Genomic DNA, 12,641 nt, shown 5'->3' with positions numbered 1-12,641 from the left:
GAAATTATAATTGTAGCAACCCAACTTTGTAAACTAGAAACTCAATTCAAAAATAATTCATTGGTTTGAGTAGCACTAACTTATAAAAGTTTATTTGACTGAACTAATTTAAGTATTTAGCACTTTCTTTTTCTTCAAGTTCACAGAACTGATATATTTTAAGTAAAATGATTTTCATTGTTTTGAGTTTTATGAACTTCTTTCTTTTCTTTTATACAAACTTAATTTTAACTGAAACTGGGCTGGGATTTCCATTTCCCAGCATGCTTCGCCCATGGCACTCGAAAGGGAGAGATTAATGTGGGTTTTTGGAGAGTTACCATCATGGTGACAAGCGGTGAATGCGGCTTGGTTTGAGACCAGGTATGTTAAATGCTTTATATTGCTGTACTCATTCTGCAAGTGCTAAATAATGCTATTGTTAACATGTTAATAAATTATCAAGTTAGCATTTTCTGAATTAGCTTGTTATAGCTAGCTACGTTTACACTAATAAAAATGTTTACATTGAGGTTACATGATTATTTTAAGTTAAACTATGAATTAGTATACTCAAACATTTCAATTTAAAGCTGCAGTCCGTAACTTTTTTTGGTTAAAAATTATCCAAAATCAATTTTTGAGCAAGTACATAACCAGCCAGTGTTCAAAACTATCTCATTATCTTAGCTCTACAGGTAATGCTAATATACACTAAATACACAGTCACGCAATGCTGATGTTGTTAACATTAACAATTTCAGAGCAAAGTATAACAGTAATAATAATAATTTGCACGGTTTGGCATGACCCGAGCTAAGCGATCGTTAGATTTAATCATCATTGGCAGAGCAATTTATTGTAAGCCTAATGCTATTTTCCTCAGTTGGTCAGAACAAAAGTATCAGAATATTCCCCCCCAATATTCAAAGCCATCAGTTACAACCCCCCCAATACAATACAACCATACCAATGTCCAACCCCCCCAAAGTTGAAACCAAATCTACGCCCGTGCCGAGGCACAACACACGTACAGATAACTGTTCCGCATATGACTGCAATTGCAGGTTTCAAACAAGAGATGGCGACAAAGAGGAAAAATCATGGACTGCAGCTTTAAGAACAATTAATGAAATCGAATTAATAAATCTGCCAGTTCTGGTTACTTAACTTTGAATTTCTTAAAATTTTTGAGGCAACTGCCTCAATTTTTTCAGTTTTCCCAACTTATTCGGGTTTACAGTGCACAGATGTCAGAATCTCGTCGGAGATGTCTGGGTACTTTTCACTAATGAATTGGGTATTATGAATTCGGACATACTATTCATCTCACATAACGGGCCTGTCCAAAATCCCACACTTGCAGTCTTGGTCACTAGAGAGCGTGTGCACACAACAGGAAGTAAGTGTACAAGACTGTCGGTCTTAAAGGGGTGGTTCACTGTTTTGTTTTGTTTTTTAGGCTTGATTGTGTTTATGGGCACAGTTTAACATGTCTTAATGCTTCGTTCTTAAAAAAACGCTGTATTTTTCATATATTTTACTTTTATTCTACACCACCGTTTCTATTGTTATTTGAATGGCCGGTTTGACTTCCTGCTTAATAGAAGCACCGCAATTTTTAAATTGTGGTATACTGAACAGACAGAAAGTAGGCCTGGAAATCAAAATGTGTAAATAAACACACTTGCAGTCACGTCCAAATGAACTCTTGGGCCAAATACAGGAAATATGTTATACAGCAGTGGCGAGGCCAGAAATCTTCAAGTGGGTGGACCTTGATGAAATAGGGTGGACCACTATTTATATATATATATATATATATATATATATATATATATATATATATATATATATATATATATATATATATATATATATATATATAAATAATTAACTTAATTTTATTATCACGGGAAATGACGTGGACGATATGTGAATCAGTGTCCATCATTTTGCAAGCAACTGGTGATAAAGAAAAATGCCACGTCGCCATATTGTAATTATTTCCATTTTAAACCATGAAGGCGAGCTAGTGGATATCACACAAACGATGTGCAAACTTTGCGTGAGAGTTATGCGGGTGAAGTCTCAAACGCCAGTCAATTAATTTGCTACAGAAACCGAAAGTAAAAACTGACTGAGCTTTTGGCATCTGCCGCTGCAATAACGTCGCAAATCTCTTAAGAGACAATGAGAGATGAATCTAGTTTATTTTCTTATTATTTCTCTTGTGGCCCATAGTGAGAAAAAATAGTATTTTTCGTGAACTGATTAGTCGTGTTAAACAAGTTGTTGAGGATTAAGCTATCTTACTAATATTGTATTGTCCTCGCAGCGCGTCGGTTATGCGGTGATGCGCTATGATATAGCGGGGCAAAAGAATTGCAATATTAATTTAATAATAAAAGTAGCATGATAATAAGAAAAATAATTTAATAGCCCCGCATCCCCATCCGCTATATGCCACTGTGAAAGGATTAACGCGGTGTTCGGGCACAGCATCAAATCGATTAGCCTAACTTTTTTATCCAAATCCACATGCCGAGTCTCTACTGTCTCATGATGTTTCTCATTATGTTTCTCATGTGTTTTCAGTCGGCGCAAGCAAGAAACGTTTACTAGACTGTGGACTAGCTTTGACTCTCCGCGCAGCCGAATTTTTATGACCATGGACGGTGCGCGTTCATGCGCCGAACGCGTCTTTCCGCGCGTATGGGCAAAGGAGAATCTGAAAGACTTGCGCTCTTAACTGTGCGCGAGACGGAGGGGAACGTGGGAAATGAAGCATACCCGGGCCTTAACCGCTCCAAATGAGTGGACTGGAGCTGACGGATCACATCGGGAAAAATATGGGGGGGCATTTGCTTGTTTGGAGAGTTACCGTCATAATGGTGTGGGGGAAGCTAGGACACAATACTGAACCAAAGCTCGATTTAATTTCATTGTCATCACTTCAATTTTTAATTTTTTTACACATAGGTGACTATGTTACCATAGAATAAATTGTTACTGTAGAATAAATAGGCTAATCACAGCAGAAATGAAGCAAACCGGCACACATAGTCTATTATAAGCGCAACTCATGGACGGTGACGCGCGCCGCATAGAAACAGCTGCTGTCGCGACTCTGGAAAGTTGAGTTTACCGGCGCAAAATAAAAACACATTATGTATTTTTAATAATACATTTTTCAAATTATATATAGGCTTTCACAACAGATATGACTATTTCCAGACCAAAGTAGTGTCTGGAAATAAAATGAAATATTCTGGCACCTTTGATTGGGTGGGCCAGCCATCAATCTGGGTGGGCCAGTGCCGCCCTGGCCCTATAGCCTCGCCACTGGTATACAGACAAGTGGTCAAGTGCAAAGACTGCATATGTGGGTATTTGGACATGCCCAATGTATATATAGCAGGGAAGTATGCATATTTGGAGCAGCCAGCAGCTTCACGGAGGTGTTACCAAAATGGCTGCCTTTGCCATTTCTATCTCATACACCGCGGGTCCCCTTACACGTTAAGACGCCATTTTGCGCCGACATGTTTCTACAGTAACCCTAAATGGACAAACACTCTCAGAGCGTGTTTAGTCACTGTTCTTCTAAATCGTTCGTGTTTTTAGAAGAAGCTTGCATCATCGCTACCTTGAACACGCATGAAGTAGTAGTAGTAGTTGTCTGGTTTATTTGAAGCAGAGACCGTACTTTGTTAGAAGTAAGAAGAAACCTCATTGTTTGACTGGCTACTCTCTTCTGTCTCAGACAACGACATAATTGTCTTGTGTCAGCCAGGCGGCCACCGTAGCTTTTCTATTTTGGTTTGAAAGGGAGGGGTAAACACTGTTGTTTGCAGTTCGCAACCTCACCGCTAGATCCCGCTTAAATTTACACACTAAGGGATTGTTCTGTAATTTAACTATTTTAAATCATCAACACCTTTTAGCTTAGGAAGCTACAGTTTAGTAACTACAGTTTAAAGTAACTTTCAAAATAGCAGCTAGCATTGTGAAGATTCTATATCTTTATCACTTAATGATACCAAAAGGATCAAAAAGATCATATTGACATAGACCCAGCAGGAGGGTTCTTCAGAGTGCAGTTCAGTGGGAGCTTAGAGAAGGGAAAGCCCATTTTATTCGTAGCTAGCCGCCAAACCACAGCAGGCCTTCTGGGAAACAATGCTCCTAAAAGAAACCTCTTTCTCGTAAAAATGTCCATAACATTCTACTCCTTAGCATAATGAATTAGTCTATCATTTTACTAAATCTGTCTGCAAGCTTCATTAAAGACAGTATCAAGGCAATGGTGGGAAAATGGTGGGGATTAATCTGACTATGCTTTTGTCCATAAATCCAAAGTGTTCATATGTACAGCTTAAGTATCGTAAAGCCTGAAGAAGGTAATTGAGACCAACATTCTGGCAAAAGACTTTGAAATGCAGCTCACAGGTCTACTTTAATGATTTTATTTGTTATTTTTGGAACTAAACAGCTCCATTCCTCATTCACTTTTATTATAAAAGACTAGTCAGGATCTTCTTCAGAGATTCATCTTTTGTGTTCCACAAAAGAAAGTCATACAGGTTTGGAACGACATTAATGTGATAACAGAGCTTTCATTTCTTACAATTCCTTTAATGTTGTTTAAGCCTTTTTCTGCATATCCAAAGTAGACTGTGTTCCCCTTGATTCTATTTGCTGTGACATGCCCTCTATTCTCTCTCAGAAACATGATCTCACCTTGGCCACATATACTCTTGAATGAATTACCATCACAATAGCCTCTATTCACAAACATTTACTGTCATCCTGTAAATAATGTGCTGATCTCTGTTTTCCCCTCCGCTTGAATAAAATAGCTTTTGTCCTTGTGTGTGAACCCATGGCTCTGTACATGGATCCATGTGGCCACATTCCCAACAAGAAACACTATTGTGTGAGGATGGGGTCCTATTCATCCCATAAAAGAAAACAACTGTATCCTGTATGCTTTCTGGAGTCATCTTTTAAAATCATTCACAGAAAATGCCCTTGAAGTTCATGAACATGAAACCTCTACCCCATTTTCAGCAGTTCAACTGTGTGTTGTTTTTCTGAAAGTGTACAAATGTGTTTTCTTGCCCTTAGCCAATAATTGCTCATTAAATTAAATTAAATTAGGCTGTTTACTCTAATGCCCGTTAAACACAGCAGAAAGAACTTCTTCTTCTCAGTTCCTTTATCCTGAGGTCATTATTTGTTTACCATCTCCTGCCGCACAACATATCAGCTCTAAAATTTCCCCTTACCATATGATGTCCTGTCACTTGTTTATGACTACAAAAAGGTCATAGGTCATTTTTAAATTTATCACTGGAATGATTAGCTGGAGTTGTATCATATATCTCCAAACTCAAAACAAACAACTGAAACCACAACTGAAACCACTGTTCCAACACTGTTCTCAACTCTGAATTTCTCAAAGGTCCCGAAGTCATGACCTGGAGCAATGGGGAAGTTTGTGCGTAAATCCTGAATTAACTAATTTAATAAAGCCCTTTTGACTCATTGTACAGCCCACATATCTGAATGAGAGACTTGATTCATGAAGTCTTGTTGACTTGTTACAGGGGTTCCACTAAGGGTACGTCTACGTGACAACGATGTACTAAAAACAGAAAAGTTTTTCCTTTGCATTTTTTGCATACAGATGACAACGTTGTCAAAATGATCCCCGTTCAAACGGATCTGTAAAAAAAACATCTAAAAACACTTGCTGCGTCCCAATTCGCATATTATGCATCCTAAATAGTATTCGAAAAAATAATTAGTATATCCCAAATCGTAGTATGTTGAAATGAGTATTCCAAAGATACCCGGATGGTGTACTTTTTCCGGTTAGAATTCGAAGTGCAGATCCGTGTACACTTCTAACGGCTAATATTGCCAATAACACATTACGCTGTGGACGAGGATTCGATTAGAACTACAAATACGAATAAAAAGTGTTTAAAAACTACAAACATGACGGACGTGCGAGGTACGACGGTTAAGATAAAGGGGCTTGAATGATTAATATGCAGTGTCTAACCTGACAAAAAGATATTTATTAAATGTTATCCACATTATATTTCATCTGCAACAGCATTGTGAACTTTTATAACGATGTGTTTGGTCATTAACTTTTAAATGCATCATAATGCAAAGATGGGGAGAGTTCTCTGCATGAAAGACCCATGACTGGCAGATCAACGTGCGACTACTTTTCTCCCTGAAATATATTTAATTCAATGTGGAGGATTTTAACTATGACAAGATGATTGACAGGGTAGTTTAAACAGTTACATGTTGAGTAACTAAGCAACAGAACGTCCGTTAAAGACGCAGTTATGACAAGGTAGTATGTCCCAAAACTTGCATACTCTTCTACTACACACTCAAAAGTATGTACTTTTTCTTTACAAAAACAGTACATACTTTTAGGACGTAGTATAACTAGGCGAATTGGGACGCAGCAACTGTATTATGCATGCCAGGCCAGTAGTTGGCGATAGACTGAACAAGTAATTTGCATGCATATGACGTCACCGTTTTCACAAATTCCTGTTTTGTCGTTTACAAAGAGACGATAACGATATTACTTTCAAAAACATCCACTTTGAAACCAGTTTTCTAAAGTATGCATTTTCAGGCTCCCAAACTGCTGTTGTCATTTTACATTTTCAGTTGAAAACAGTGTCATGTAAACGGCCCCTAAGAGTAGGCTACATAAATATGGCAGATGCAGCTGTTATCTGGAAAGGCAACCGTTTCCAAGAATCCTATACAGCCTGCCTTGTTTTTGTTACACAAGCTTTGATAGGCCACAGCAATGCATATTTATCTTGATTAAATTAGACACATTTTTTTTCAGACTCAGTGTTTACTGTTTGTGATTTGCGCAAAGACCTCAAAATTGACTGCATTTAATTTAATTTACAATAATTTCCAACCATTTCAGGAAAAGACTGAAACAGAATAGTGAAGTAATGCATAGCCAGTGTTGGCCAGTCAAAAGAGTTGACTTTAAACTTCATTTAATTTTAATGGCAGTTCTTTTACATTCATTGTGCATGAGATATTTTCACACTTTTGATATACTTGATAGGTCCTCATTTTACTGTGTGTTCTGCATGTGTAAAAGGTATCACTTTTTGGAGGCTATGCTACTCTGAGGCATTGTCCTGTATTATGTCATATCCTGTGTTTGCAATCAATCCACCCAATCAAATAACTGTGCCATTGGTCCAGTCAACAGGATTGAGTTCAATGAACCAAAGAAACCTAGAACAGTCAGAGTGATATAACATTTAAGAGTTTTACAGCCATGAATACAGGCTGACATTGTGACCGAATTTTATAAGCAGTCATATCAAAATCAACTGTACTTAGACAAAAGAGACGCAACATAGACACAAGTTATTATACATAACATAAAAAACCCAATAAAGTCTAAGCTGTAAAGTTATTAGGACAACGCACTGACATTTATGGTGGGAATGTTCCACCTTCAGCTGTGGTTTATGGACAATCTCTATAGTATATATTATATCAGTGAAAAAAAGAAATCCAGAAGTGCATTATCTATTGGTGACAAAATCATTTGTGAATACTGTGAATAATGTGAATACAAAACACTATACATAATATAAAATACACATAATGCATAACATTAAACATGCTATACTTAAGACAAATACATAGATTGTGTCTGCAATATATATTGCATAATACTATGGCTACATTTGTTTCATCATTCTGACTATTTATTCTGCAAGTTCTAGAGAGTTTCATTACAATCATGTGATTTACAAAGATGTCTAGATTTAGCTTGGTCATATGACTGAATATCATGGACTGAAGGATAAGTGACTGTGACAGTAATGGCTATCAGATAATGTCTAGACAACTCATAATGAATGACACAGTCCACCCCAGCTATGAGATAACTGATCTTTGCCCCATAGTAAAATTTACTTCCTTATGTCTGCTCTCTTATATTACTCTTGTATTAAACCCCAGTTTGTTTTCAATATTCTTTCCATTAATTAACAGAAGTTATGAATAAACCTTGACAGCTCATAATGACAATGACAGATATGTGACAAACCTAAAAATGTCTTCTCTAAATCAGTTACAATATCTGCTAGGAATATGTCTGTCAGATATTACATTTTAATTTATGAAATTAATGTGAAGTTTAAAGAACTTATTTAAATATAAAATTAATATTTTATTTATTTATGATTATTTTATTTGATTTCTGTGCCTTTCGCTATGTACAGTATTTAGTCCATCTCCTCCAGTAACATAATTGCAAAACAAGCCCTCAGAATGAAAGCAATTATAGAATTACAATTTCGACTGAACCTTAAAAATTGAAAGCAGAATTTAGGAGAGCTATCTTAACCATCTCAGATATGACCAAGCTTTAACTATTGCTGCCAAACCCATTAAGAGGCCTTACAGGCACCCACCTGCATGCATATCATGTTACACCCATGTCTGTCCACACCTTTAACTGCAAAACACAGTCCCTCTGTCTAGGGTTACTTTCATTGGCCCTCAGTAAAACGTGAGGTACACCAGATCAGGATTTTCAAAATCAAACGCTTGTGAGCAGACTGAGGCAAAATTGCGCTCAGATCACATCACATGGGAAGGTCTATATTACAGAAGATTAAACTGAACAATCCCTATAGGCGTTGATCAGAACTCTGATAAATTACATCTTTGCTTCCGATCTGGAAGGACTATATTACCTGAAAGCTAGCCGTCAGCCTTCCCATATGGACCATCTGTGCATAAAATGAGCCCTAATTTGCACGCTACTAAATATTCAGCATTGCACTATTACTTACCCTAAAAAAGTATATAGCCTACATATTTATAAAAAATACATATTTACAGAAGCATCTTAGCAGGAGTAATGGCTGAAATAAAACAGCAATTTGTTTACCATAGTACATTTACATATTTAAAGCTGCAGTCCGTAACTTTTTTTTGGTTAAAAATGATCCAAAATCAATTTTTGAGCAAGTACTTAACCAGCACGTGTTCAAAATCTCCTTACTTTAGCCTGTTTCACAATGGTAAGCTTGTAATAATGTTTTATAATTCAGGTGGTACTGGTGGGTTTTCACGGGAAATTCGAGCATGTCGCCGTATGTCTTTGCATCATTGCATAACATCTGTTTACATAAAGAACGAGTAGGCTATATCGCATATGAGGCGGATAATTTATAGCCTTTTCTCACAGCAGCTACAATAATTAAACTTATCATTTTGAAAGTGGATTGTATGGTATGACAAATTAACGTTAGAGATTAGACTGTACAGAAATTGACATCTTCAGGTAATGCTAATACACACTAAATACACAGTCACGCAATGCTGATGTTAACATTGACAATTTGAGAACAAAGTATAACAATAATAATAATTAGCACGGTTTGACGTGATCTAAGTGATCGTTAGATTTAATCACTATTGGTGGCGCGATTTATTGTTATGCTTCAAAACTGGCAGACATGTTACTTACTTGTTCAGATTACAGACTCCCCACTAAAAATACACAATTTTCAATTCATCGATAACACTAACCACTAAAATGTAGAGTTGACAATAAATAAATCAGTATATAAAATTACACATTATTTCATTAGTTTCATTCGTCATTAAAAACTATATACCATAGACACTTCACTTAGTTTCGACAATAAGACTCTCTTCTACATATACCAAAGTCCCTTTGAGACAAGTCATTTTTACTCGGCGGCCATCTTTGAAACGCCTCTCGGGCATCCTGGGCATCATGCAATCTCTTTGAATGGGGAAACATAAAATTCTCCAAAGCTGTTTGCCAAAACTATTTTTTAGGCTGGATCAAGCTATGCGCATGCGCAGACCTAAATGCGCGTCTCTTGTGCCTCATTTCGGAGGCGCGCGTCTGACTGTTTCTATAGAAACCAGTGCTTCTAACGGCTGCTGCAGTGACGCGATGACTTTCCCAGTCGGCGATTGGCTCTTATTTTGAAGGCGGGACTTATTCCGCCATATTGCGCATTACACTTTTCCCATTCAAAACAATACGAGTGACATGTCTTGTGTTATTCTATAGTCTTTGCATATACCCAATTTCAGTTCATCAATTTCAGTAGTCACTAGAAAAATAAAAGTTAAATTACCATTATTATAAATATTTGTCCTCAGTTAAGATTACACATGTACTATTTCACTAACATCGTTTACTGTTGATAGAGTAGTCACACCAGACGACTCCTCAGAAATCTAACAATATAATCCCTGAGTCCAGCTCTTATTTGATAAATGTTAATATTGACATTAATGTTAATGTTGACATGTCTGTTTACTCAATAGCCATTGTTTTAACCCATGTGAGAAAGTGTGGTAGTTGGGAGATTTTTTCAGCTCAACTGGTAGTGCGTTCTACTTTTTTGCTGCAGTAAATGAGAACGAAGATTGTCCCATTGCACTAAGAGGGATGGTCAGATTGGAATTTACAGATGAGCGGGATGTTCTAGTCATTTGATCCGAGCGTAATTGAAAAAACTCTCTTAATGGAGGGGCAGCAGTGTTATGCAAGATTTTAAACAGCAGACGCATTTCAGAATAATAGATCATATGATCAAAATTTAGCAATTTGTGTCCATTTAATATATTACAATGATGGTAATTCAATGATCTTTTGTCAAATACTTTTAAAGAATGTTTAAAAAGTCTTTCCAGTTTCTTTAGTAATATTTTAGCAGCCTGTGACCAGCAGGTAAGACAATATTGTAAATGTGAAAAAATCTTGGCATGGAGAAATACTTTTGAAGCCTCTATATTTAGAGAGTTTTGAATATGTCTAAAATTGGCAATACAACATTTTAATACTTTACTTAGATGTTTAACTTGTTTGTTGAAGGTCAAGGTAAAGTCTAAATACATTCCCAAACACTTGACTTCCTTGACATTATTAATAATTTGCCCTGATATGCTAAGCTGAGGGCCATAAATTTGTTTCTTACTGAAATACATTGTCACTGTTTTTTTAGTATTTAGTGTGAGCAAAGTCCCTTTAAGACAAGTCATTTCACTCGGCGGCCATCTTTGAAACACCTCTTGGGCATCCTGGGCATCATGCAGCTCCTTTCTCTTTGAATTGGGAAACATCAAATTCTCCAAAACTGTTCGCCAACCTTACGATTACATTTCATATTTGAAATCACCAATGAAATCTGACAACAGCTGTCTTATAAATGTTTTATCCAAACGCTCGAATCATGACAAAAAAATGTATTTTTTTGGCTGGATCAAGCTAATGCACATGCGCAGACCTAAATGCGCGTCTCTTCGGAGGCGCGCATCTGACTGTTTCTATAGAAACCAGTGATTCTAACGGCCGTGAAGTGACGCGATGACTTTACCAGTCAGCGATTGGCTCTTATTTAGAAGAGCCATATTGCGCGTTACACTTTCTCCCATTCAAAACAATCCGAGTGACACGTCTTGTGTTATTCTATAGTCTTTGGTGTGAGGCATGAGTTTTGTAGCCATTGAGCAATTTTATCAAGTGCTAATGAGAGCTTATCAGCCACTTCAGTCACATTTCTTCCATGGTTATATATGACCGTGTCATCGGCATACATTTGTATCTCAACATCTTCACAAATTGTTGGTAAGTCATTGATATACAGGCAAAATAGCAATGGTCCCAAAATTGAACCCTGCGGAACTCCTACTGTACAAGGTCTCAAAGTTTTTTTTTTCCAGTAAAAATTCACACTTTGGTCATACTTCAAGACTACAATCTGTGATTCTGAAGTATAGTATCTACACCGGTAACTAACAACAAACATTAGATTCATCTGCGCTGAGGAGTCATGGCGAGGCACAACGATGATAATTTCGCAAATAACTGCAATTTCAGGTTTCAAACAGAGATGGCGACAAAGAGGCAAAACTTACAGACTGCAGCTTTAAGATAGGATAGGTGAATAGGATAAAAAAACTAATAGTTATCACCATTCATCCTCAATTGATTAATCATAGTACATAAAGACAATTGTTTTCTAAAATGTTATGTTTAAATTTGTAAATAGAGCATTATGTAATTAAATATGCCCTAATTTACATGCATTAGCAGAAAAGAAATCTGAATATTGGATAAATCCAAGTTCAAAATTTTATTTTTTTCACATTATAGAGTTAAAAGTTTTTACAGATGTGATTTTGGATATCTCTATCACTCAATAATCAGAAAATAATGTGTGTATTTTGGAGTTTTATTTTCCACTAGTCTGAAAGAAGACATGTTATAGAAGCAAAATAAACCAAAATCTCAAAATTGACTAGTGCATGGAATAACAAAAATTGCTGTTGACCTTCGATGATCGATGAAAAATAACTTTACATATACATTACATTTATATATTTGAGCTGCGCCCTCTACTGCACAGGCATGAATTTACATTTTCTTCAGCCTGAAGCTTATTCATTTCATTTTGGTGCGAAAGGGCCTTTACATTTGCCAAAAATATTTTTAAAAAATTGGTTTTATTATTAAAAAACATTAAAAAAAAGCCCAGCCCAGGTGAGAAAAAGTAACATAACTCATAACTTTCCCCAACACTGCA

This window comes from Chanodichthys erythropterus, chromosome 20 (genome assembly GCF_024489055.1).
Source record: "Chanodichthys erythropterus isolate Z2021 chromosome 20, ASM2448905v1, whole genome shotgun sequence".
Classification (NCBI taxonomy): Eukaryota; Metazoa; Chordata; class Actinopteri; order Cypriniformes; family Xenocyprididae; genus Chanodichthys; species Chanodichthys erythropterus.
Note: the sequence above shows the minus strand (reverse complement) of the source record.